The sequence below is a fragment of the Danio rerio genome, chromosome 16, assembly GCF_052040795.2.
Source record: "Danio rerio strain M-AB ecotype USA chromosome 16, GRCz13ab, whole genome shotgun sequence".
Lineage (NCBI taxonomy): Eukaryota > Metazoa > Chordata > Actinopteri > Cypriniformes > Danionidae > Danio > Danio rerio.
In genome coordinates, this window is record NC_141036.1 from 46,596,785 (window position 1) to 46,622,846 (window position 26,062).

The 26,062-nt window shown below is 33.5% G+C and overlaps 1 protein-coding gene and 1 long non-coding RNA gene across 2 annotated transcripts in view; one reads left to right on the forward strand and one right to left on the reverse strand.

The window, feature by feature from the left end:
- The window catches only part of LOC147840386 (uncharacterized), a 52,498-nt gene that overhangs the window by 11,644 nt on the left and 14,792 nt on the right, over positions 1-26,062 (reverse strand). The gene's annotated exons all lie outside the window — the stretch shown is intronic.
- LOC147840387 (uncharacterized) lies at positions 12,792-20,442 on the forward strand. The gene is made up of 3 exons (XR_015512020.1): positions 12,792-14,077; positions 15,894-16,420; positions 17,492-20,442. It is a non-coding gene; the product is annotated as an uncharacterized LOC147840387 (long non-coding RNA).

Genomic DNA, 26,062 nt, shown 5'->3' on the forward strand with positions numbered 1-26,062 from the left:
CATTTATTATTCCTAGTCATTTCTCCCATAGGCAGCTGAATCGGAAGTTCTAAAACAATCACAAAAATGAGAGTACTTCTGCAACGAAAAATAAGGTCAAAAACAGAGCAATATTTATTTGGAAAGACCAGCACAGGTCAACCAAAGGTTGTAATTAAGTGTGCTCTAGAAATAAACTTTGATTTGATTGAAACAGTGAGGTAACATGCTAGTTGATGAGTTTAATCTTACTTTACATAATTTATCTAATGAACATAAATGTATCCACAAACTGTTCAGAACATCCTAGAGCAGCTAGCATAGAAATTCTAACTCTCCATAGTGTCTGACTGTGATTTGAATCTGCTATTGGTCCTTTCTGACCATTTTAGCTGCTGGAAATTCTCTTGTTTTGTTGTTTCTGTCATAATAGCTTGCAAAAGTGACACAGAAGAACAACATGATTTCTTCTCACACCCATATATGGCCAAAGATTTATTTATTTAGCAAACTATAATAAATTATCTGTGTGGCTGTTTTGAGCCCCACACCCCCCACCATACTTCACCTCCTTAAGCTTAAAAAATGACACTACACCTTTAACAGTTGCCATATTTATTCCCACCATTTATATTTGTCCCTCTAACCATTATAGTGATTTGTACACTGTATTTTAGGCTGCTAAAAATACAGAAGTGTGTACCCCGAGCGTTCATCTCTTCGGCTGACCTTCAGCAGCAAATGCTCCACTCGCCTTGGCAGACGCTGTGAATCCTGACCTCTGCTGGATGAATTGCCTCCCATTCTGTTATACAAGCATAACTCACTGGGAATGTTTGGTTACAAGGCTGTCAAGGGCCGCTGGAAATCAGGGTCAGACACTGTCACTCTGATATCTCTTCTGAAGGAGCTGATAGAGACACTTGTTAATTCATGTACTGGAGAGAAATCTGGAGCTTACACCACTGGATCATAAGCCAAAAATTGGTTGCAGGTTTGTTGATTGTGAACAGCACAGGAAAAATATGGCAAATGATCAATAATAATAATACAATATTTTTTTTAATATATCATAATAATTCATTTAAGTATTTCAAGGAAATTTTCACAGTATGTCTGATAATATTTTTTCCTCTAGAAAAAGTCTTATTTGTTTTGTTTCGGCTAGAATAAAAGCAGCTTTTAATTTTTTTAAATCCATTTTAGGGACAAAATTATTAGCCTCTTTAAGCTATCTTTGTCTTGATAATCTACAGAACAATCTACTGTTATACAATAACTTGCCTAAATACCCTAACCTGCCTAGTTAACCTAATTAACCTAGTTAAACCTTTAAATGTCACTTTAAGCTGTATAGAAGTGTCTTGAAAAATATCTAGTAAAATATTTTTTTTACTGTCATCATGGCGAAGATAAAAGAAATCAGTTATTAGAAATGAGTCATTAAAACTATTGTGTTTAGAAATGTGTTGAAAAAAATCTTCTCCCAGTTAAACAGAAATTGGGGGGGGGGGGGGGGGGGGAATAAACAAGCGGTCGAATAATTAGTGGGGGGCGGGGGGGTAATAATTCTGACTTCAACTGTATATATATATATATAATTATACTGTATATATAATATTATATTTAATATCAATGTTATTAATTGCTTTTTATATATGATGTAAATTAATTTTTTACTTTTTAATTTTTCATACAAGTACAGTTATGCTGTAAAATAACATAATAATATTCATTCATTAATTCATTTTCCTTCAGCTGAGTCGCTTAATTCATCAGGGGTCACCACAGTGCAATGAACCACTAACTTATCCAGCATATCTTTTACACAGCAGATGCCCTTCAGCCACAACCCATTGACCCAGCTGCAAACAAGGGAAACATCCACACACACCCATTCACTTTAAACTATGGCCAATTTAATTTATTCAATTCACCTTTATAGCACATGTTTTTGGACTGTGGGGGAAACACAGGGTGAACATGTAAACTCCACACAGAAATGCCAACTCGAGCCAGGGCTCGATCCAGCGACCCTCTTGCTGTGGGGCGACAGTGCTAATCACATGTCGCCATAATAATATTATTGCCCATTTTTATTTGTAACTTTATATATTAACTATATATGATACATGAAAAAGTTACAAATAAAAACAAGCAGTTAATATAATTCTATTATTTAAAGCCTAACTTCTTCTAGTTATTTTTTATTTCCATTTTTTTAAGTAAAGATTAAAACAACCATCCTAATTACGTCTTGCTTTTTTTTTTACCTCTAATATGATCCATTACTGTATTTCCCCTGCCAAGACTGCTAACACTGAAAACTGTGTCTGTGTCTGTCTGTTATAATCCTGGACAGTAGACAAAAAAGTCAGTCCAGTAATTTTACTGGAGGTGCAGGGAAGGTCTTGCTGGAGCAGAAGAAGTGTTTCTGGCTCCCATTGTGTGAAGCATCTGCACCATTAAAAATAGCGTGCAGTTTCACAGGTGCGTCTGTGGCAGCTCCAGGTCACAGCTATCAGTCTGAGACATACGGGACAACAGAGAAACACAATTACAGCTCGCCGTGATCTCCTCCAAAACTCTTCACTGAAAGGAGAAGGACAGACACTGAACATTAATAAAGATAATCCATCCATCTATCCGTCCATTCATCCATCCCTCCATCCATCCATCCATCCATCCATCCATCCATCCATCTATCTATCTATCTATCTATCTATCTATCTATCTATCTATCTATCTATCTATCTATCTATCTATCCATCCACTTACCCACCCTTCTACCCATCCATCCATCCATCCATCCATCCATCCATCCATCCATCTATCTATCTATCTATCTATCTATCTATCTATCTATCTATCTATCTATCTATCTATCTATCTATCTATCTATCTATCTATTTATCTATCTATCTATCTATCAATCTGTCTCTCAACCCATCCATCCATCCATCCATCTATCTATCTATCTATCTATCTCTCTGTCCATCCATCCATCCACTTACCCACCCTTCTACCCATCCATCCATCCATCCATCCATCCATCCATCCATCCATCCATCCATCCATCCATCCATCTATCTATCTATCTATCTATCTATCTATCTATCTATCTATCTATCTATCTATCTATCTATCTATTTACCTATCTATCTATCTCTGTCCGTCCGTTCAATCATCCATCCATCCACCCATCTATATAGTAAGATTTATTATATAATAAAAATTATATATTATTATATATAAATGAAATCATTGGCAGTGATGGGTTGCAGCTGGAAGCGCATCCGCTGTGTAAAACATATGCTAGATGAGTTGGCGGTTCATTCCACTACGGTGACCCCGGATTAATAAAGGAACTTAACCAAAAAGAAAATTAATAAATATTAATGAAATCCTTTATTATTTTGAAAGAAGCTACGTAATAAATATTAATGACAAGTATCTTATTTTTTGATAATTAAATGTTTTAATTCACGTAAAATGTAAATGTAATCTTAATATTAAGTTAATGTTAATGTTGTAAATTTAATGTTTAAAGTTAATGTTAATGTTGTAAATTTTTATATTCAATTTTTTTTTTTTTTTTTTTTTACAAATGAATGTTTAGTGAATGCAATAATTTGCATATATATTTCATTTATTAAAAATAACTAGACATTATAATATACATCATATATATTTATTTTTTAATAAATAGATTAAACTGTAGTAATAATATAAACATATATTTTTCTTATTCATTAAAATACATAAATACAAAATAATTAAAAAACTTGAAGTATGTTTTATTTATAAATGTTTTTTATTTTCATTAATAAATGTTATTTATTTATATTTTATTAAATAAAAACTATCGTAATCCAAATTATAAATTTATTGAGTTCATGGGAAGGTTTTACGGTTAGTTGCTTATGAAAGTGAAGTGATTTTTTCCGTGTCTCACTTTGTTTTATTCACTCTCTTGACTGAGGGCCAAACACGGAAAGTCCTTGCAGCAGACACAGTGCTTTATAGTGAACTTACAGGTAGCTGATCTGTTCAGATTACTGATAGTGCTGATTGAAGCTGCTTGTTTTGCGCGGTTGGCAGAGACGAGCAGGTTATTTATGTTTATACGAGGCAGCGGCTCAGAATTCACCGGCCAGGGACAGCACTGTAAACAACAGCAGTCAAACACAAGGCCTGCAATATCACACACACTTCAAACAACACATAAATCACAGCGGAATTACCATACATCCTTCTGACTTCAACTTACAAATGAGACAAATGTTCAGAGAAAGTGGCACATTCCAGAAAAGTTTCCTAAGGTCAGATGAAGCGCGTTTCACACCTATTTATTCACAATTATTTCAGTCTTGGCACTGTCTATATTAAAAAAAAACTGTTTTATGATGCCTATAGTAGAGTTTTGCAGTTAACAGTATGAACTGTTACGTCTGACATTACTTGTAACATGCATATTTATAAAGACAATATATTAATACAAATAGGCTTTTATAAAGTAATAGTAATATAATGAAACAGACCCATGTCATCTCACTTTATAATAGTGACTCTCCGCGTTAGCTGAACTAACACTTACTGTATAACTTCATACCTGGCAAACCCCTAGGTTTTATATACAGTATATTTAAAATGCGTTTTTTGAGTGAAACAAAAACGCACTTATGCTTTTCACACTGTTAACAACTTCATGTAGAATCTACAGCAACTTACTACAAACTTACTGTAAATCAATTAAAGCAAAATTACTGTATATACATCTACAGCACCATTTATCTTGCTCTATATGTATTTACAGTATTGTATATCTTTACTGCAATAGTAATTTTCACACCACAACTTTAAAATACAGTAACACTGCATAACTGTCCTACAGTAAAATACAGTTCATATTACAGTTAAACATTGTGTAATTTACAGTGCAAACACAGCTTTTAACTGGGGATACTCCGATCGATTGACTGGAGATCAGAATTGTAGCTTGTAGCGGTAGTTCTACCAGGAAGACCTAAATGTCACGTCACTCATCACAATCAGCTCCAACCAATAGCCACGAGACACAAGGGATACCTAATGTCATGTCACTCATCACAATCAGCTCCAACCAATAGCCAAGAGACACAAGGAATATATAAGCTGTCCATTCATTAGGTTGCAGGCACCAACGCAAACGTTCACCCACCATCCTCCCCACCACCACCATGTTGAGCCTGTCCAGGCGGGGGACTCTGCCCCTGCCTTCATCCTCGGCAGACATAGCTGGATCTAAAAGCTTCCAAACCAAGCTATAGATGGGGTCTCCGCCAAAGAAATCCTGTTTCATGATACTCTTGTCAAATTATACTCATCAATAAATGTAATTCAGTATCATAATTATCTCCCTGGTCTTACTGGTAGAATTGGCTGATAATCACATTTTATGACTCAATCGGTAATCGCCAATCTGGCCAGTCTCATGAATCGATCGCAGGTGTTTTGAATTAGATAAAATACCCTGGAAATCAAGGAAATGAGAGTGAATTAGCAAGAGAACAGATTGTGAGAGGTGATGTCCTAAGCTTTAAATTTGTTGGGTTAGATGAATAGCCCAGTACAGATTTCTCAAGTGAACATACCTGTCCCTCTCTTCAAGCGATCGAGTTGCTGTGAGGCTGTCTGGAGCATAGGAGCTGCAGTCACAGATGTGCTAGCCGGAGAGCAAAATTTTGGAATGGCCTTGACTATTTTATCTATTTTTTTCTGTAAAGCTGCTTCGGACCATGACATGTCCACAAAAACAGCTATAAGAGACATGTTTAGGGATTTTATGGAACATTCTTCATTTATTCTCTTGGGTATGGAAAGATCTCCACTTCAGTTTCATACTAAGAGAGGAAAAGTGCTTTATTCATCATAAAGCTGGAAGCATCAGAATCGGTACTCGGTATTCGGCCGATCACCATGACAAGGAATCGGTACTCTGTATCGGCTGCAAAAATCGTGATCGAAGTGCCCTTACTTTTAACCCTGGGTAGACAGGTTTTACACCTGTAATTTGTATAATAAGAATTTTATCCAAGGTTTTATACGATATTTTATCCACTTTGGTCCTTATTTTCTTTCTCTTCTTTCTCTTGTTGGTTAAAAACCAACGCAGTGAAATATTTCATAACTGAAAAGATGTGTAAATGCTGTCTAAAAATGCTGTCTGCTGTTCGTCCAATCAGCAACAGTGACAACGCAAATATGCAAATAAGACCCAATAACCCAGAGTTAAGGAATGTGCAGATATGTAAATGAATAGCCAGGATTATTTGTTAACCCTAGGTACAGTATGAACTGGGTGAAACGTAATTACAGATAACCCAGGATTACATTAATCCAACACAATCTCACGTCAATTCGTAACTTTTTGTTTTAGTGGCTAATTCGTTTTAATTCGTATGATCTGATTCGTACAATTTAGTACGATTTGCTTATTTTCCAATGACGGTTGGGTTTAGGGGTGGGGTTGGATGCCACGCCTTCTTTTTAAAATGATACATTTTTGTACAACTAAACTTGTACAAATTCATCTGAATTAGCCACTAAACTGACAAAACGTAAAATAGTTACGCCTCCTTGTGAGATCAGGCTGGTTTATCCAGCGTTTATGATGACCCAGGGTTAACCATTTCAAGTGTGAAAAGCTCTGCTGTTTCTTTTAATGCAAATTAATTGCTGCTCCCCTCCCCCTTTACAAAAGAAGGTGGAGTTTTACAGCTTGTGCCTCAGACACTCAGGCAAAAACACCCACAATAAACCATCTGCATGCATTCTGCAAGCCTTATCACTTTAAATACCTGTAATGAAAAAAATCTAAATCATTAGGTAAGATACAGAATGCAAACAATTGCAGGAAGGGGTGTATGTACCTGGCAAAAATGGGATATATTTTGTATAGATGTATAGATGATGTGTGGTGTTGTAACCTTAAAACAAAAACAGGTATAGTAATGAATACTTTAAGTATTTATTCCAGGCCATAATTCATTACTTGTACTTGAGTACAAAAGTTTAATCAGTACTTCAACTTTTACCAGAGTCATTTTAAACAACAGTACTTCTATTGAGTAAAGGATGTGTGTACGTTTGCCATCTCTGGTAACTGGGCCCCTCCTATAAAATGTAAATTAATTTAAATTTAGCATATTGGAATCTAGACTTCCTAATAGAAACCTCAGGACTTCATTAGAGGCTGTACCTAAACTAATTTTTCTCATGCTCAAACAGCTGCACACTACAGCTAGCTGAAAGTATGATAGGTCCACTTCAAGTTCCTAAGCAGAAAACAAACACACGCTCATTGCCTCATGGGTCTGGACAGGCAAAGTTAGTGTGCTTCAGTTAGCCAGCACCATGTTATGAAACGTGTCTGTCTCTCTGCCCTGAGCTACTCCTCAATATAGCATACAGAATCTATCCACCCTAATTGGTCCCAGAGTCAATAATGTTCTATTCCAATGCAGATCGAAAAATAATGTGACTGTGTGTCTATGCTGAATAAAAACATGACCACACACACAACAACAGCCATTAAAGTCTGCATGAACCAGCTCCAGCTGACTGTACTCCAGTCTAATGATGTATAAAACAGAAAAGTGAACAGAGGGAGGGGTTTCACTTTATGTCTCTTCCTCAACCATCTGTCGCTCACAGCAAACTATCAGTTAGAGAGAAGTGCTAATGTTTACACAGAAATGAAAATTTACCTTAAATTAAGTCAATATACACACACTAAAATGTTCAGAGGAATAAGATGGACTGACATCGTGGTAAAACGCGTCACTCATATGACAGTATTACACAATTTGTAAACAAAAATTGTTCCTATAGTTTGTGTTTTCCGTTTATTTAAGGCTGTAATTTACATTATGGGAGCTTGCTCTCTGCTCTGTTGAGTTTTGATGTTGAAAATTAAACTTACAGTTTAACAGAGTGACTTTTGACATTATAGTAAAAGAAAATATGAAAACTAATATTGTTTGTGCCATAAATCCGTCTCTTCTCATCTTCTTTCTTTGAAAAAGCGGAATTTGAACACGAGTAACGTAAGACAGACCAGTGATGTCGTTTCGAAAAATGTTTAATAACAACTTAACTGAACTATATTACACGGGCAAAAAACTGACTTGCTTCAATCTTCATGACACAACTTCTTCCTTCCCGGACGAGACATCAGCATATATTAAAAATGAAATTACTTAGTACAATATTTTCAATTTTTGTCTTTCATATTATTATTAATTTAACATGAATAAAAACAATGAACTTATGGCTCTGATAAATATATAGAGAAAGAAGTCTGTAAAATAACAGAAAATGCACTTGTAGTATATTACAATGATTCTGAACTGTAATATACAATACCACGCCAGAGAATACATCACTTTAAACTAATGAAAATGTTAATAAATGTCACTTTTTCAGTTGTTGGAAGAAAGATCAAGGTTACATAATGCAATTATAAAGCATAAATAAACTATGATAATGTAAAATAAAAATATGAATTATTAAAATACAGCAAAATCCTATGTTTACTGATATTTTCAAGTCTTTCATGAAGACAAATCAGGGGAAGGAGCATTGCAAATCTTTAATTTTCAATCTTCAAACTTCGCCCTGTACGAGTATGTTTGCTGGCTCCTCTTTAGTGTTCAACAGAAAAAAGAAACCCAAACATGTTTGAAACAAGTGGAGGGTGAGTGAATGATGACAATATTTTCAGGTAAACTATTCTGTCTAAATCATCTAAGAAGGAAAAGCATTCTGGAGCGGAAGTAAATTTTGATTACTCAGTCCAAATTCAGCACACCTAAAAAAAAACGATGAGTAAAATATCATTGTATCAAAGTGTGAGAAAAACAAACAATCCCAAACACTATCATACTTGCTCTAAACATATTAAAGGGCACCTATTTTACCCCTTTTACAAGATGTAAGATAAAATGGACTGAGCCAAAAAGAAAATGAATGAATGAAAGATAATCCTTTGGTGTCTCTAGAATGTGACTGTAAAGTTTCAGCTCAAAACACGCATCAGATAATATATTACAGAATCCAGAATCTGCCCATTTTGGTGTCTGAGTAGGCTGCGTCGCGCCATAAGCGCATTCACTATTTACCGGACGTAAAGTAAGTCTAAGTGGAAAAACTGAGCATTTCACTAGCAAACAGTTAACAGTTAACAGTTTTTTAACAGAAAACTGTTAAACAGAGCATCTACTGCGTGAGAATGAGAAATATGGATCACTCTCACTTTCGCTCTTGGATAGGGAAACCTTTACGCACAGACATCAATTAGCCTATAAATAATTAATTGCGTTTGTTAAACGCAAATATTTGTTTCAAAACTATTTCTAAACTCAGTTCTAATTTCAAGCAAATGAATAAATGAACAATATTAATGAAGTGTGGTCAAAAACCTGAGTTATATCCTAAAACACATGCTGCGCCCCATATGGTCTAAAACCTGACAGTCAGGCAAATCTAAGCTTGTTTTTAATAAAACAAATATAAATATGGATATTTTAAATAATACTGCTAATAATAATAACATTATACAAAAGCAAATTGTTATGAATGAACTGAAAAAGCCTCCCGAGATGAAGAAGGCATAAAAGCAGGGCTTTTTCATATTTCTGTAGGCTAGAAAATAGTATGTTTTGTAATATTTTAATCCTTTATATTTATATATTATATCTATTCTTATTATATCCTATATATTTCCTTAATATTTAAATTTTTACATATGTAAAGATATTTGCCTATTGCTTTCTTGTGCGTATTAAGCAGTGCGTAAGCGAGGCGCAACTCTGCGCCGGAGTTTAGACCGGGTTAGTTTTGGTCTAATAAAAAATCTATTTTAGTTTCTCAAAATGCGGCGTGCCAGCAGTGCGCCTCAGAATGCCTCCCTTTTTAGACTACAACGCCTAAGGACGCACATATGAACGCTAATGCATTTACTATTTAAACAGCATAGCGCAACGCCTCAAAACGACTCTTGCGCCAAGCTGAAACAACCAAAAGACTATTGCGCCGCATCTTGCGCCCCACTGCGCCGGGTGTATGATAGGGCCCTAAGTCTCTAACCCATATGTCAAATCAAACAGGGCCAATGGGCCCAATGACCCTAGTTTGAGCACCTCTGATTTAGATCAAGTATTATAGTGTGCAGGGCTGATGTTTTTCTCATACTTTGAAATAGATTTTGATTGCTAAATTTCCCCAGGGAGTAATAATTTTTTTGTATATTGACTTGCTTGGATTCATTTTTCACAAAGTAAAATGTATGATTTTTTATTTCACACAGACTTTCAAAGTACAAGACCATCTAAATAAAGCATTTAAGGATAGAGCAGCTCAGAAACAACATCTGAACAAATGAAGTCTATTTATTACCAGTGTATATGGCAGTAATGTAGATAAAATGGGGCCAATGGTAACTGCAGGTTGAGTTAAACCATGTTCCTAAATTTTGTGCTTGTATTCAGTACAGTAAAATAAAAATGTCAGTCAAGAGGACTGAGATGACGTCCTGCAGGAAATGTTGTGCTACAGTGTGACAGACTGTGACTTCTATAGATGCTGTAGAGCTTGCATGGCTCTGATATTGCATCATTCAACTGAGCCTACATAAAAAGAGCACGACCAGTGCAGACACCTTCCCTGCAGTTATGCACAATGAATAATTCATTATTAATGTGTGATTAACCACCCTCAAAAAACCTCCCACGCATATTTTCTTTTTTATTTAGTCGTTGGTCTTAAAGTGAAATGAGCTGATATATGTATACAAGAACATAAATAAAATTAAAACGATACAATATGGTTTAGTGTGGAAGTAGTGCCATCTAGTGTTCTAGTGCTGCTTTGAAAGGGTTGTGATGACGATTTTACAACAGCATTTAGCGGCCCCTAGTGTCATCTATGGGGCTCATTCAATATTTAAAGACTGGTTTAACAATATCATTTTGTTTTATTCAGCATTAATTTCATCCCTCATTCTTTCTATTAGACAAGACATTGGTAGAGCCTGCAAGTGCAACATTTGGAGACATTATTTTATAGCTTTTCAGCTTAGTTTTTTAGGTAAGCTAATCTATGCACTGGAGCATTTGCAGCATGGTATATTGAAATAATGGTACTCTTAAAACTCAAACAACAGTTTACAAAAACATACAGAAGTAGTCTAATTGTCAAGTTTTATACAGATATTTGAGAGTGTGCCCTTTATCAGTAACCTAGATGTAAAATATGTCTCAGAATCAGAATGAGTTTTATTGATAAGTGTGATTCACACACAAGGAATTTGTTTTGGCTACAGAAGCTTCCAGTGTAAATAAAGTGACAACACAACATAAATATGAAAAAATACACGTTAAACAGAGATGCAGTTAGTCAAAAAGCTCTGAATGTTGAATTGCATACAGATTTGTTATAAATATACAAGTTATAAGGTGATGTGTAAATGCGTAGGGAGAAAGTATTGCATTGTATATTGTTATAAGGTGCTGTGTACAAGTCTCAGTAATATCATTCCTGTTACAATATTTTCACTTGGTGTTATAAATCATCCAATCATGGAAATGCAAATGAGAGACAATGAAAGTGCCATACGCAGTTAAAGATGAAAGAAAAAGCACTTGAGCTATGCATTTTAACTGTAGTACTTATTTATCTGTGTGTTATAATTATATTTTATAGCTATTCAAACACAAAAAACAAGGGATTTTTCATGGAGTGTTTTAGTATTTAGATCCCTATATAGGGTTAAAAAGTCATTGTAAAATATGTAATGCAAAATGCCACCCATATTTATTCAATTAGAGTATTAGATACTCAACAGCTTTATCCCACAAGCTGTTAGAACCCTTAATTTTAATCAACTGAAAATCTACCCACCACTGAAATCTACAAACCTAGCTACCAAAATGAGGATCCATACTTCCCTTTTAGGAATTATGCAATTCTGAGTGTGCCCCAGATGAGTGGGGTGAACAAACCAACTGAAAACATGCTATTTCATCTCTCGATGCACCAGACACTTTCTTACAATTGCTCTATACAACAATGTGCATTTCTGAATGTGATGCACAGAGGTGAGTGTGCTTGACAAACCACCTGTAAAAACACTCTTCTCTATATGCACCAGACACTTTCTTAAACTTACAAGAACTCAATAAGGAAAACAATGTGTACTTTTGAATACCAAAAAATCATGTTGCATCGCTTGCTTTTTCACCCTTAAAAATACATATATTGCACAATATTGTACTGTATTACATGAGAATGTGTAGAGTCTGCCTTAGGTTATGTTTACTTAACTATTTATAGTATATGTATAGTTAGCAGGTTGTTTAGTTATTACTGCTCCAGTATGGTATGTATAGGTAAAAAATTGCTTGTATGGCCACTGTTGTGTTAATCTGTATGATTATTTTTTATTTATGCACTGTGGTCCTGTGAGATCCACTTTATGTCCACACGTGTGGTAGAATGACAAATAAAGCTTGTCAACATAAACGTGAACTTGATTAGTCCAGCTTTTCCCCTTAAAATTTATATATATATATATATATATATATATATATATATATATATATATATATATATATATATATATATATATATATATACACAATACATATATACAATAATTATATTAATAATAATAATTCATGTTTATATATATATATATATATATATATATATATATATATATATATATATATATATATATATATATATATATATATATATATATAGGTATTTTTATCTGTATATAGCCTATATTGTTTTTTATATTAAACATATTTATACATGTACACATTCAAACTGTATATGAATAAATCTGGATACATTTATTTGAACTAATACATGGTTATAAAGTAATAAACTGTATTAATTTACTGACTATATATACAATAAAGGTATAGGCTATATTTCTTGTTAATTGTCTTTCGTTTTGTCCCTAAACTGAACTGTGCATTGGAGCTTGAAGAAGTTTCACCCAGAAATGATTTACGAACAACACAAGATGGCGCTAGAGAAAGCAGCTCGTGCTTGTCGCTCACCAAACTCAAAACAAAGCACAACCAAACACCAAACATTCTTCACAGGGAGTGGCTGAGCTGCAGTACATTTCCCTCAGTCTGTGTTTCCAAGCCTCATGTTACTACACGACCTACATCCCTTTACAGAGAGTAAACATAAACTAGGTTAATTAGGGCTTTGTGTGAACAACATAAGACAGCATTCACTTTGGGATCTTTCGTATTCTCCATTAACAATCACTTTTGTTTGTCCCCCACTAGCTTACCAGTGGAAGACTGGAAAATACAATTTCTTTGAAATTACATAACTTCATTTTAAAGGGATAGTTCACTCAGAAATTAGGATTTCCTCACATTCAAGTGCTCTAAACCTTTATGAATATGAGTTGAACACAAAAGAAGATATTTTGAAGAATATTTGGAAAAGACAGCCATTGGCATTCATAGGAACGAAGACTTCTATTGAAGTGAGTGGCTGTTTTCCCCCACAACATTTTTCACAATATCTTCTTTTGTGTTCAACAGCAAGAATAATAATATTTGGGTGACCAAGCTCTTTAATACTAGGCCTTTACTAGAAAAGAAAGGTTATTTTTCATTTGGTGTCATTGATCAACAAAACAATAAAAACACTATTATGAATATTGAGAACATTTAAAAATGTAAGGTATTTGTGTGATTCACTGCTGAATCACATGATCTTTCAGAAATAATATTAATATGCTGATTTTCTGTTCTCGTCAGTTGGTATTTGTACTCAATTATTATTAAAAAATCTTAATAAATCAATTCATTCATTTTCTTTTCGACTTAGTCCTTTTATTAATCTGGGGTCACCACAGTGGAATGAACTGCCAACTAATCCAGGATTTGTTTTACGCAGCGGATGCCTTTCCAGTTCCAACCCATCACTGGGAAACATCCATACACACTCATTCACACACATACACAACGGACAATTTAGCTTACCCTATTTTACCTACTGTATACCACGTGTCTTTGGACTTGTGGAGGAAACCGAATCACCCGGAGGAAACCCACAGGAACATGCAAACTACACACAGAAATGCCAACTAATCCAGCCGAGGCTCAAACCAGAGACCTTCTTGCTGTGAGGCAATCGAGCTACCCACTGCGCCACCATGACGCCCCATCTTTATACATCTCAATGTTATTTTTTTTACTGATTTTGTTTTGTGAACACTAAAACATTTTACTTTTAACTATTTTTAATGAATAGAAATAGCATTATTTCAGAATTTATTTGAAATAAATATTTTTGATGTCTTTACTTTCACTCTTGATCAATTTAATGTGTACAATTTAATTTTACTTCCACAAAAATATGAAGCAGCACAAACACTGAGAATAATAACTAATGATAATAATAACTAATGTTTATTTTATCAAAAGATAATATCACAATGATTTGATACTCAACTTTGAATAACAGCATTAAATCATAAACTAGTCAATAAGAAAATACTACTCTTATTTTAAATAGCGATCATTCATTTATTCATTCATTTTCTTTTCGGCCTTCTGGAAATGAACCGCCAACTTATCCAGCACGTTTTTACGCAGAGGATGCCCTTCCAACCGCAACCCATCTCTGGGAAATAAATAGCAATCATGTTCCACAATATTGTTTAATCTCATTTTAATAAATAAACACAGCATTAGTCAGCAGAATAATAAAAGAGAGAATTTATGGGTCACCACCAGTCAAAATGATTGATGACTTCCGGCCCCGCCCACTTTTGATATAAACTTTATAATTCCAGTAATTTGAGTCGGTAACACTTTATTTTGATGGCCCATTTGAGTATTAGACTGTCTGCTTAATATCTGTTGATACTGCTCCTTCAACAGACATTTAACTGACTATAAGAAACTTTGTAAGTTCTTTGTAAGTACATGTCAACTTACACTAACCCTAACCCCAACCTAACAGTCTACTTATAATAATGAGAATCAGTTGGCATGTAGATGCAATGTACCTTTAATTCAACAAACAGACCATCAAGATAAAGTGTGACCTTAGATTCTCATCAAATAAATTAAATTATATTTAATAATTCCGTTAATTACATTCTCATCAAATAAATTAAATTATATTTTATAATTTTGTTAATTAGGTATTCAGATTAAATCAAATATTTTCCCAGTAATTAGATTATAAATAAACTAAATTGAATTTAATTATAAATTATAATTCCGGTAATTAAATTAAAATCAGATTATTTAAATTAAAATAACGGTAATATTAATCAAACTATTTAAATTATAGTACCTGTTATTAGAATGTAATCAGATTAAATGAATTATAATTTTGGTAATATTAACCAAACTAACTAAATCATACCAACTACTATTAGAACCCTTATTATATTTGAATTATTCCATTAAAATTATTATAGTAATAATATTTTGTATAGACTAATAATATAAACTAATATATGACATTATATTATATTATATTATATTATATTATATTATATTATATTATATTATATTATATTATATTATATTATATTATATCATATTATGCTTAAATATGTGAATTTTATTTTCATTTTTAATAGTTTAAAGTGATACATTGTTATATATACCTTGTTATTAACATTTTATTTAATGATATACGACTTATTTCTCTTTAAACTATTTCTTATATTATTTCAAACTACTAAAAGGTCAATAAAATTCACTTTTTTAAACTGCAGAGTTGAACTTTCAACATTAAAATTCGACAGAGCAGAGATCAAGCTCCCATAATGCACTTCACAACTTTAAATAAACAGAAAGCACTTGTGAAAAATATAGAAACTGTTAATTAACAGATATGGTTTATAGTGTATTCTGAGAACAACACGACAACAACAACATTAAACTGTCGAAAGTTGCTCTTCTGCATTACAACCAACAGCTTCTTATAAGGAAACACACACATGCTTGCACATGCCAGAAGAGAAGCAGGTGTGTTGTACGTGAGACATGTGCATGTCTAAAGAGAGGCAGCTCTTCTCTCATTCATAAGTGTGCATGTTTTACGCTGTGCTCGAGTCAGTGAGAGAGTGTCAGGAAATACCATCAGGCAATGACTGAACACGTTACTGTCCGCCCTGCCTTCATCATGACATGAGGGATCTGCTGTCTTCAGTATTTACAAAACACACCAAGCCAACTGTCAAATCGGACATTTATCATTTATGTTACTTCAGATCATAGCACACAATGAATAAGACCTCTAATAAATCTTAGATAAAGCTGACATGCAAAAACTTGATTGTTTTCTCCCATTTTTTCTCTTTTCTCTCGACTTTTGCACTACATTGCAAAAATAATTCAGGGTTCAACTAGGGTTGTAACAATATACCGGTATGACGGTCTACCACGATTTGAACGTGCACGATTATCATACCATGAACAATTGCATATCAACGGTTTTAACCCTTAAAGACCGAGACAGCCGCCCGCGGCTAAAAATAAGTATTGCTCTTAAATGTTTAATAACTTTTGATCCGCTGATCCGATTCATACCATTCAAATATTGGCATAAAGAAGAGAATCTCAGCTTTCCAGTGCTGTATCACATAACATTCGCGGACTTTCAGAGACTCCGGAATCAGTGCGGTTACCTCATCAAAATTTGACAACGCTGATTTGACAAAGAAACGCTCGTCACTGTGTCTCCGGACAAACCAGACATGATACATTGATGCATTGTCCCTCCTCCATGCCCAGATTGGTTCAAACTCGCTATATTAAAACCAATAAGCATAGGTTTCGCTTTTGTTTGTGGACCAACAGTGAGCATTTTGAACAACATGGAATGAGAGATTAAATAAGAGGCTAAATAAAACGCAAAAAAAAAAGGTTTGCATGAAATAATTCTCATACTAAGTACTTTTGCATCCACAGCAGCACAGAAACATGACAAAACAGTGACACAGCAAAGACGAACTGCTGCTCTTGCTGATTTCAAAAGACGCAAATGAAGGTGCAGCTGTTTGTCTGCATTGCAGACAACCATATCCAAATCCATATCCACAGACAACCATATCCATGCTGGCACATAAAACCTAAGGATGTTCCATATTGAATCTAGTTTCGTTATGTAACTATTTATAGTATAGTAAATATTTATATCTATTTTTTACTGAGGATTTGCACCATGTTTATTTGGACTTTATTTGGACTTTGACACATTATTTATTATTTTCTTATTTTTTTATTTGTTCATTGTAAGTGGTGTTGTTTATAGTAACTGAAAATATATTATTTGGAAAAAGTCAAATTTGCTTCACTGTTCTATTATTTTGTAACATTTGTAACATACCGTATACCGCGAAACCGTCAAACCGTGGTATTGTTTTAGACGATTATCATACCGTAAAAAATTCATACCGTTACAACCCTAGGTTCAACACAATTCCTTCATGTTGTCTCAACATAAATAGATAAAGTTAACTTAATCATTCTTACAAATTTAGGTGGATTGAACATCAAATAATTAAGTTGTCCCAAAACAAATCTTAATGGTCCTATCATAAACCCGGCTCAATAAGGTGCAAGACAGTAAGTCGCGATTTGTTGCCTTTTTCAGACCAGTGCAACAGTCTGAAAAACAGTGTAAAACAGACCAGTTTTACGTTTTGCGCCACTTTGTTTAAATAGCAGATCCACTTGCACCACCTTGTGGACTCATGAGTGTTCTGGTCTGAAAAAGAGGCTAGTTAAGACACATTGTTGGGGCATTACCATTATGAGTAACTGAAATAGGCAGCGACATCGACAAGTCCAGCACTGGAAATTAGAACTGAATTTAAAAATAGTTTTGAAATAAATATTTGTGCTTAACAAACGAAACTAAATATGTATGCTAATTAATGTCTTCAGTGCAGTGCATACAACACCGTTTCCTTATCCTCTAAAGTAAAGGAGTAAAGAGTAAAAGTAAAGTAAAGAGAAAGTAAAGAGGCCGAATGGAGGAGGCTCATTCATTATCTTTGCGCTGCAGATGGTCTGTCTAACTGTTTTCTTGCTACTGAACTGTATTTTCCCATCCTTAAAATACTTACTTGGACATAGAGAAATTAGGACCTGTTTAAAATGATTTAAGACATACAACACAATTTTTCAGTGAATTTAAGACTTTTTAAGGCCTAAAATTTTGTTTAAAAGTTAAGACATTTTAAAACTTTTTACGACCCTGCAGACACCCTGAACCAGCATTTTATTCTCACGTTTCATGTTATTTGAAACATTATATAAATCCTATATTAAATATTTTTTGTGTATTTAATTTGATTGCAGACAAATTGGACATCTCATCTTTTACACCTAAACATTCAACAAAATGTGTAGTAGTTAAAGCAATTAGTAAATTATATATAGTCTGTTTCTTACATTTTGTCAATCCGCTAACTTGCATCTCATTCTGCTGAACTGCTTTTCCATTGTTATTACATAAACACATGCAAAGCAGACATGTGTTACTGATGCACTCGTGCGTCTTATGTGTGGTGTTCTGTAAACACAGAGATCAAGAAGTTCAGTTTTGAAAAAAATAAAATGTTTCTGTCTTTTTTCCCCTTCCAATACCTTGTGGTATGTTTGTGCATTCCAGAGCAGCACTTTTCTATTTCACTTCTCTGTAAACTTGCTTTAGCCTGACATAATTGTTTCCTGTATGATATGACATTCTAGAAATGAAGCATTCAAGCTAACAGAAGCCAAATCATGTCACAATTCCGCTACAGTTCATCTCAAGTTTTGCATTCTTTTTCACTACTTTTCCACAATCTCTCTATGGAAACATGCACAAGACAAACATGTTTGATCTGTAATCTCCAGCATAATGTCATTTTTCTTCTCTGAATGTTTTATTCTACATCCTGTTTTTCAATGTTATGCGTGAAAATCTTTTGAAGTTAGCTATATGCCAGTTTTGTCACATTAAATAAATATGTTTTTAAACACCAAGTGTTCATGTTTTCATAAAGTCTCAAGTGTTCTGCATCACCTATATACAGTTGTAGTCAGAATTATTAGCCCTTCTGAATTATTAGCCCCCCGTAGATTTTTTCCCCCAATTTTTGTTTAAGGGATAGAAGATATTTAAAAACATAATAGTTTCAATAACTAATTTCTAATAACTGATTTCTTTTATCTTTGCCATGATAACAGCACATAATATTTTACTAAATATTTTTTCAAGATATTATTTTTCAGTGCATTTTAAAGGCTTAACTTAATTAGGTTAACTAGGCAAGTTAGGGTATTAAAGCAAGTTATTGTATAACGATTGTTCTGAAATTGCTTAAAGGTGCAGTAGGTGATTGTCTTCAGAAACATTTTTTGTTGTGCTAGTTGACAGTGTCTTCACATTCCAATAGTAATAATTGCAGTAAATGATCTAAATGTATTTATACATAATTTTATATTCTGAGTAAGGCAAAAAGCTAAAAAATGTTCAACCAATTAAAAATTGTCGAGCTGATAATTGTAGATTTGTAGATCGGCACACTCGTTCACACAGATCCCAGTTCACATGCACATCAAGAGAGTGACAGGTAAAAATGAATGCTGAATCAAAACTTTTTAAAATCCTGAATTAATATTGGAGTTACTTTTGCACACTGGAGGAAGGATGACACCAAGGCTGAAGTACTTTTTTTACAGGTAATGTTCTGTTTTAAAACTATTTTAGTCATGCAAAGCTGAGGTAGATTTTGTTGCGTTATGAATGGGTTATATGCACGGAAGTGTTGTTCAGTCACTGAAATATTGATGTGACCATTTTCAAATTCATAAGTTACCTTACCTTACCTTACAAAACATCAGTAAATAGCGCTATTTCGCCTATAGCCTGATTTACTGAGCTGAAGTTGGTTTTAAATTCACATTGGTTCATTTTGAACAATGACAGCCTGTGACACACTCACTATTTTGTTTGCCATGCTACTCTGAACATTTGCTCTGAAATAGCATGTAAGTGTGGCTCAGTAATAAGTGTAATTCCTGCACGCTGCCGGCCAACCACTAAGCATACAGTAGTCACTTTAGGACAAAGCGCGTGAGAGAGTGAGACCAGTGATCCTTGCATGCATGAAATATTGCTCATTATGACAAGTTTTGATTGCTACAAACCTGAAAACATGCTCGATATAATACAGATTTTCATTCAGAATTGTAGTATTATAAAGTAATGTAAAGTTTTCTAACTGGCGAATGACATGATCTAGTGGGTTGTCTGCTGTCAACTTTAAGTTGCGCACGTTCATGTTTTAGAAGGCTTGGCTTTGCACTGCAGGGAAAGGACTGTGTTTCAAAAATATTATGCTAATGGATAGCATATTGACAGAACACCTACTGCACTTTTAAGGGGGCTAACAATGACTTTAAAATGGTTTTAAAGAAATTAAAAACTGATTTTTATTCTATAGCCAAAAAAAAAACAAAGAAGAAAGAAGAAAAAATATTATAGGAAATACACTGAAAAGTTTGTTGCAAATTTACCCTCCAAAGCAGCATATCATAACCCTGGTAAAATTTGCTCCTAAATTAGGTTTAAAGCATTCTCTGACTCAGGGTTGAATGATAATGATTCATGGTTAGGCATAGCATGAATAGCATAGTTATATAGGTGATTCTAGAAATCCCAGTATTTTTTGTCTTCAAGATAATTCTTCTATTATTTTTCAAAAACAAAAACTGGAAACGGTTTTAATTAATGACACTAATTATATCAAGCTGTCTTTAAAATTATGTTTACATGCGAATTTCAGAAATTTCTTTGACTGTCTCTGCCTCCTTTATCACACATTCAAATTCAACTATAGTGAAATAAAAAAAGTCTATCCATCTTTGTTTGTGTGTTTACTCACTTAAGTCAAATTAACATTTGCATGAAATATCTATTTTCTGTATTATTTTCATTTATTCATTTTCTTTTCGGCTTAGTCCCTTTATTAATCTGGGGTTGCCACAGCGGAATGAACCGCCAATTTATCCAGCATATGTTTTACGCAGCGGATGCCCTTACAGCTACAACCCATTGCTTGGAAAGTATTGTTTTCAGTTAAAAAAATAATAATAAACTAGTGTCTGTCGTTATCCTGGTCGACTCTTGTTACATTGGCTATAAAAAGGCATAACAGTCTGTTGTGATAGAAAAAGCATGTGATAGAAATAGCATGTGAACTGCCCTTGGTATTAAAGCTGTGATTATTTTCCCCAATTCATTTGTACAAAATGTTTAGGATACATTAACTGTATTAATTATTTGTTACTTTGTTATTGTGATATTTCAGTGAATTTCTCTTTCACTTAAAAAAATATGACAAGAATGCATAAAATTCAGTTTTAGACATGACGTGGTCTCTGGTTTGAGGTTAGAATCATAGCCTAAAGCACAAAATGCTGAAAAATGTCAAGACTGCTAATGTTTAACAATAAGTTAAACAACAATAAGTAACATAATTAAATGTTTCTAATTACATTTAAGCATTTTACTTTAATAAATTATTTAATTTGCAATAAATTAATTTCATCATTTCAGTTTATGGGAAATTGATTAAAAATGCCTAAAATCAAGGCTGCACAATATATTGTTTTGCATCGGTATTACAATGTGATCATTAGCAATAGTCACATAAGCAATGTTGAGTCTGGATTATGATTTAATTTTTTTTTTTTTTTTTTCAAGGCCTGTGACTGTGTGAAGTATTTAAATGGGAAATTTTAGCGTTTTTAATTTAATAACGAATAATTTTAGTGATTTTTGTAATCAAACAAAGACTATGCAGTATTATTTTACATTTAATTATTAAATTACTGTATACCTGATTACAGTTCGACTCCTCCGAAAACAATAAAACACTGTTTATTTAATTTGTCTTTTTCTTTATTGAATTTAGCTAAGCTTGTAGATTGATTATTATATTTTATGCACTCCTATACAGAATAATCCCAATCAATCTAAAATGATAAATTCTTCCCAAATAGTTATTCAACTCATTTAGTAAAATTGTATTTATATTGTGATATATATTGTAGCCTAAACAATATTGCAATGTTAGATTTTTCCAACATTGTGCAGCCCTACTATAAATGTTATGAGTTTTTACATGATTTACTTTGGTAATCCATCATCCTAAGAGTTAGATTTAATAAAGAATATGCCACAAAATATCATCTAAACAGCATTCCTCCAGTGATTATTTTCGAATTTTATCCCAAGTTCACCCTGAATCATGGTATTTACCTTTAAAACATTTCATAACACAGGCTCAATCTCTAACTTGAAAGTTGTTTACTTGTCTTGGTCGTATAGTGCAAGTGTTTCTAAGAATAGTCCCCATATTTCCACACTGACGACTCTGTCAATAATTGTGCCACTCCACAGTCCACGTTATTTAGGACATGCTTCGCTCAGTGATTGTTCTGGCATGAGCTCATCTGTGTGAAAGGGTGAAGGATGAGACAGAGAAACAAACAGTTGAAGGCAACATGATTAGCCCTCCTCTTAATTTTGTATACTTTTTGAAAAAAATTCCCAAATGATGTTTAACAGGGCACGGACATTTTCACAGTATTTCCTATAATATGAATTCTAATTTATAGTCTAATTTCTTTGAGTTAGGCTGGAATAAAAGCAGTTTTAGACATGTTTTACAATTTTTAAAGGTCAATATTTTATTAGCTCCTTTAATAAATCATTTTTTATTATTATTTGTTTAATTGGCTACCGAACACTGTTGTTTAGCGATTTGCTTGACTTGACTAGTTAACCTGATTAAAAAAGTTAAGCCTTTAAATAGCAATTAGCTGACTTGCAAATTAACTAGTAAAATATTATGTACGATCATATGGCAAAGACAAAAAAGCCTGGTTATTAGAAATGTGCTATTATAACTGTTGTGTTTTTAAATGTGTTGAAAAAAGCCTTCTCTCTTTGAAACTGCACCTGGTAATTATTACATAACAGGGTAAGGACATTTTCACAGTATTTCCTATAATATTGTTTATTCTGAAGAAAGAAATTACTCAAAATTATTTTAGTTTAGCTGGAATAAAGGCAGTTTTAAACATTTTAACCACTTTTAAAGTCAACAATTTATTAGCTCCCTTAATAAATCTTTTATTCATTCATTTTAATAATCTAGGGTCGCCACAGTGGAATGAACCACTAACTTAATACATCTTTTATTTAAATTAAATGTAAAAATTAAATTAAATTGATTAGCTAGTGTTGTCCAGCGATTTGCCTAATCTAACCTACCTAGTTAACCTAATTAACCTAGTTAGTATTGTTGAATACTAGCAGCTTGCAAAATGACTAGTAAATTATTATGTACAGTCGCACGGCAACGACAAAAAAATAGCCTGGTTATTAGAAATGAGTCATTATTTTTTTGGGGTTTTTTAAATGTTTAAAAAAAAGTCTTCTCTCTTTATAACAGCAAAAAAATAACAAGGCAAAGGCATTTTAACAGTATTTCCTACAATATTTTTATTTTCAGGAGAATGAAATTATTCTTATTTATTTATTTTAGTTTGGCATGAATAAAGGCAGTTTTAAACATGTTTACAACTTTTAAAGTCTAATATTTTACTAGCTTTCCTAATATATCTTTTTAATTTTTTTTTTGATTGTCAACTGAACAAACCACTGTTGTCCAGCGATTTGTCTAATTTACAATTTAAAATCTTATGTATTGTCATATGGAAAAGACAAAAAAAATTGTTATCATAAATTTTCTTTCTTTATAACAGCCCCTGGTAAATGTTATTTAATGACGTTTAACAAGGCAAGGATATTTTCACAGTATTTCCTACAATGTTTTTTTATTCTGGAGAAAGAATTTTTTCTTGTTTATTTTAGTTTGGCTGGAATAAAGGCAGTTTTAAACATTTTTATAACTCTTTTTTTTAATTTATTGTCTACTGAACACTGTGGTCCACACTGTTAAAAAACTTTTTGTTTTGTTAGTTTGGCAAAAATCAGTAAAAATATATGTACAACTACATTTAAGATGTTAACCTAAATCAAAATGTTCTTCATTAAGTTAAAAAAAGATTACTTTTTAACTTTGCAAGTTCACCCCAAATAAGCTTCTGCCAACTTGTTATTTTAAGTTAGGTTAATCTCAGACCTCCTCACTTAAAGGTTGCAGGAAAAAAATAGGAAAAAATAAAGGTTGCAGTATTTCTAGCCCTAACAGTGACAAAAAATAATAGTAACATCAATAATACTATTATTATTGACAATAATCTCCTTCTTATTAACAACGACAAAATACTACTGCAATAATGCTATAACATAATTTAAAATTATTAATAATTTGAAATGTATCTTTTTGGGGTGAGGGGCGGGTGGAGGTTAGTCTGTTCAGATTGCTGGAGAACCACACAGGACATTTTAATGAACTACAACTCCCATCATGCACCTCACACACTAGTTTCTGGTTCCTCGTTATTATATACACACTGCTGGAAGCTAATGATGGACTGATTATTAGGACTATAAAGACACCTCATTCACACAGACTCTTCGCTGAGTCTTGTTTTTCCCTGTGAAGCATTTTAAAGTGGTTTTCACTGTTTGCCCCGCCATGTTTTGAGCCTTGTCCTGTTTCAAATTCTGCATCTAATAAATGTTTTGTTAACATTTGTATCTGTTTTAGTTGGGGTTTCAAAAGTTCAGTACACGAGAAAAAACTAAATGAATAAAGGATAATTTTTGTTGTTGTTGTTTGTTTGTTTGTTTGTTTTGTTCACTCAACTTCATGCATTCCAGTTCTACAGACAAAAATGTTCAGTAAACACAACTTAAAAAGTTTTGCTACAGAGTAGTTCACACCTCCAAAAAACAAATAATCTTACGTTAACCCAACTAAACATTTGCAGCTGTGCAGCTGATGTTTTCAAAAGTTAAGTGAACAAGAAAAAATAAAGGAAATAAGGACTATGTTTTTTGTTGTTGTTGTTTTTGTTGTACTGGCTTAAAAATATATAGTGCACCGATTTGTCTAATTTACTTGCCTAATTAACCTAGTTAAGCCTTAAATTGCACTAATCTGCATACAATCTTGCAAAATAACTAGTAAAATATTATGTTCAACCATAGGACAAGGATTTGTTTCAAATGTGTTAAAAAAAAAGTCTTCTCTCTTTATAACAGCACTTGACAAATATTTTTAGGCCTATTTTAGGATTAGAACTTCATAGAAAGGCTAATAATTTTAACATCTGTTCTGCACTGTAGCCTACTGGACCTCGCCAGATTTGGTAAAAGCGTTCTGCTGACCGCAGCATTTCGCAAAGAGCAGATGCATTTTCAGCCGCCAGCCCTGCGTGGCCTTTGGTATAGAAATCCAGAGAAAGTCAAGAAGCAGAGGGAGGGGGTGGTCGTGGTTGTAAACATAGCCATTAGTGCTGGCGTGTTGGCCAGAGCTCAAGAGCTGAGGGCAGGCAGTGCAGCGCCGAACACGTGCGCGAGTTTCCCGCTGTTCACAAACACAAACACGACCTCGATCACGGGGGGAGGGGCGCTGCTGATTCTAGGAAATCATAACTGACTGACACAAATGCAACCTTCACCAAAACCAGCATGTGCCTATGAGATTTCCTACATCCTTCAGTTGTGCTCGACCTGTTTTTTCTTCTCGGTATTGTGTACTATTTTATACAGGCTCAATTTGTCAAGTACTGTTGCTTTTTCGAGCGCTTATTTTGAGCAATATGCAAGATCACATATCACATGCTCACTCTATCTATCTACACACATTACCAGGCAGTCGTGTCTATTTGTAGCGTATGATGATGTCAGGAAGGACATAAACACTTGTTTGTTAGGAGGAGGCATCTTCAGGCAATTGATTTTTGGATTGCGATGAGTTGCTTATTACACCATATTCAGGATTTGGTCACTCTGCCAGCAAGCCAGACATGCAAAGGACTTTTTTTAAAACTCTGAATATGACAGC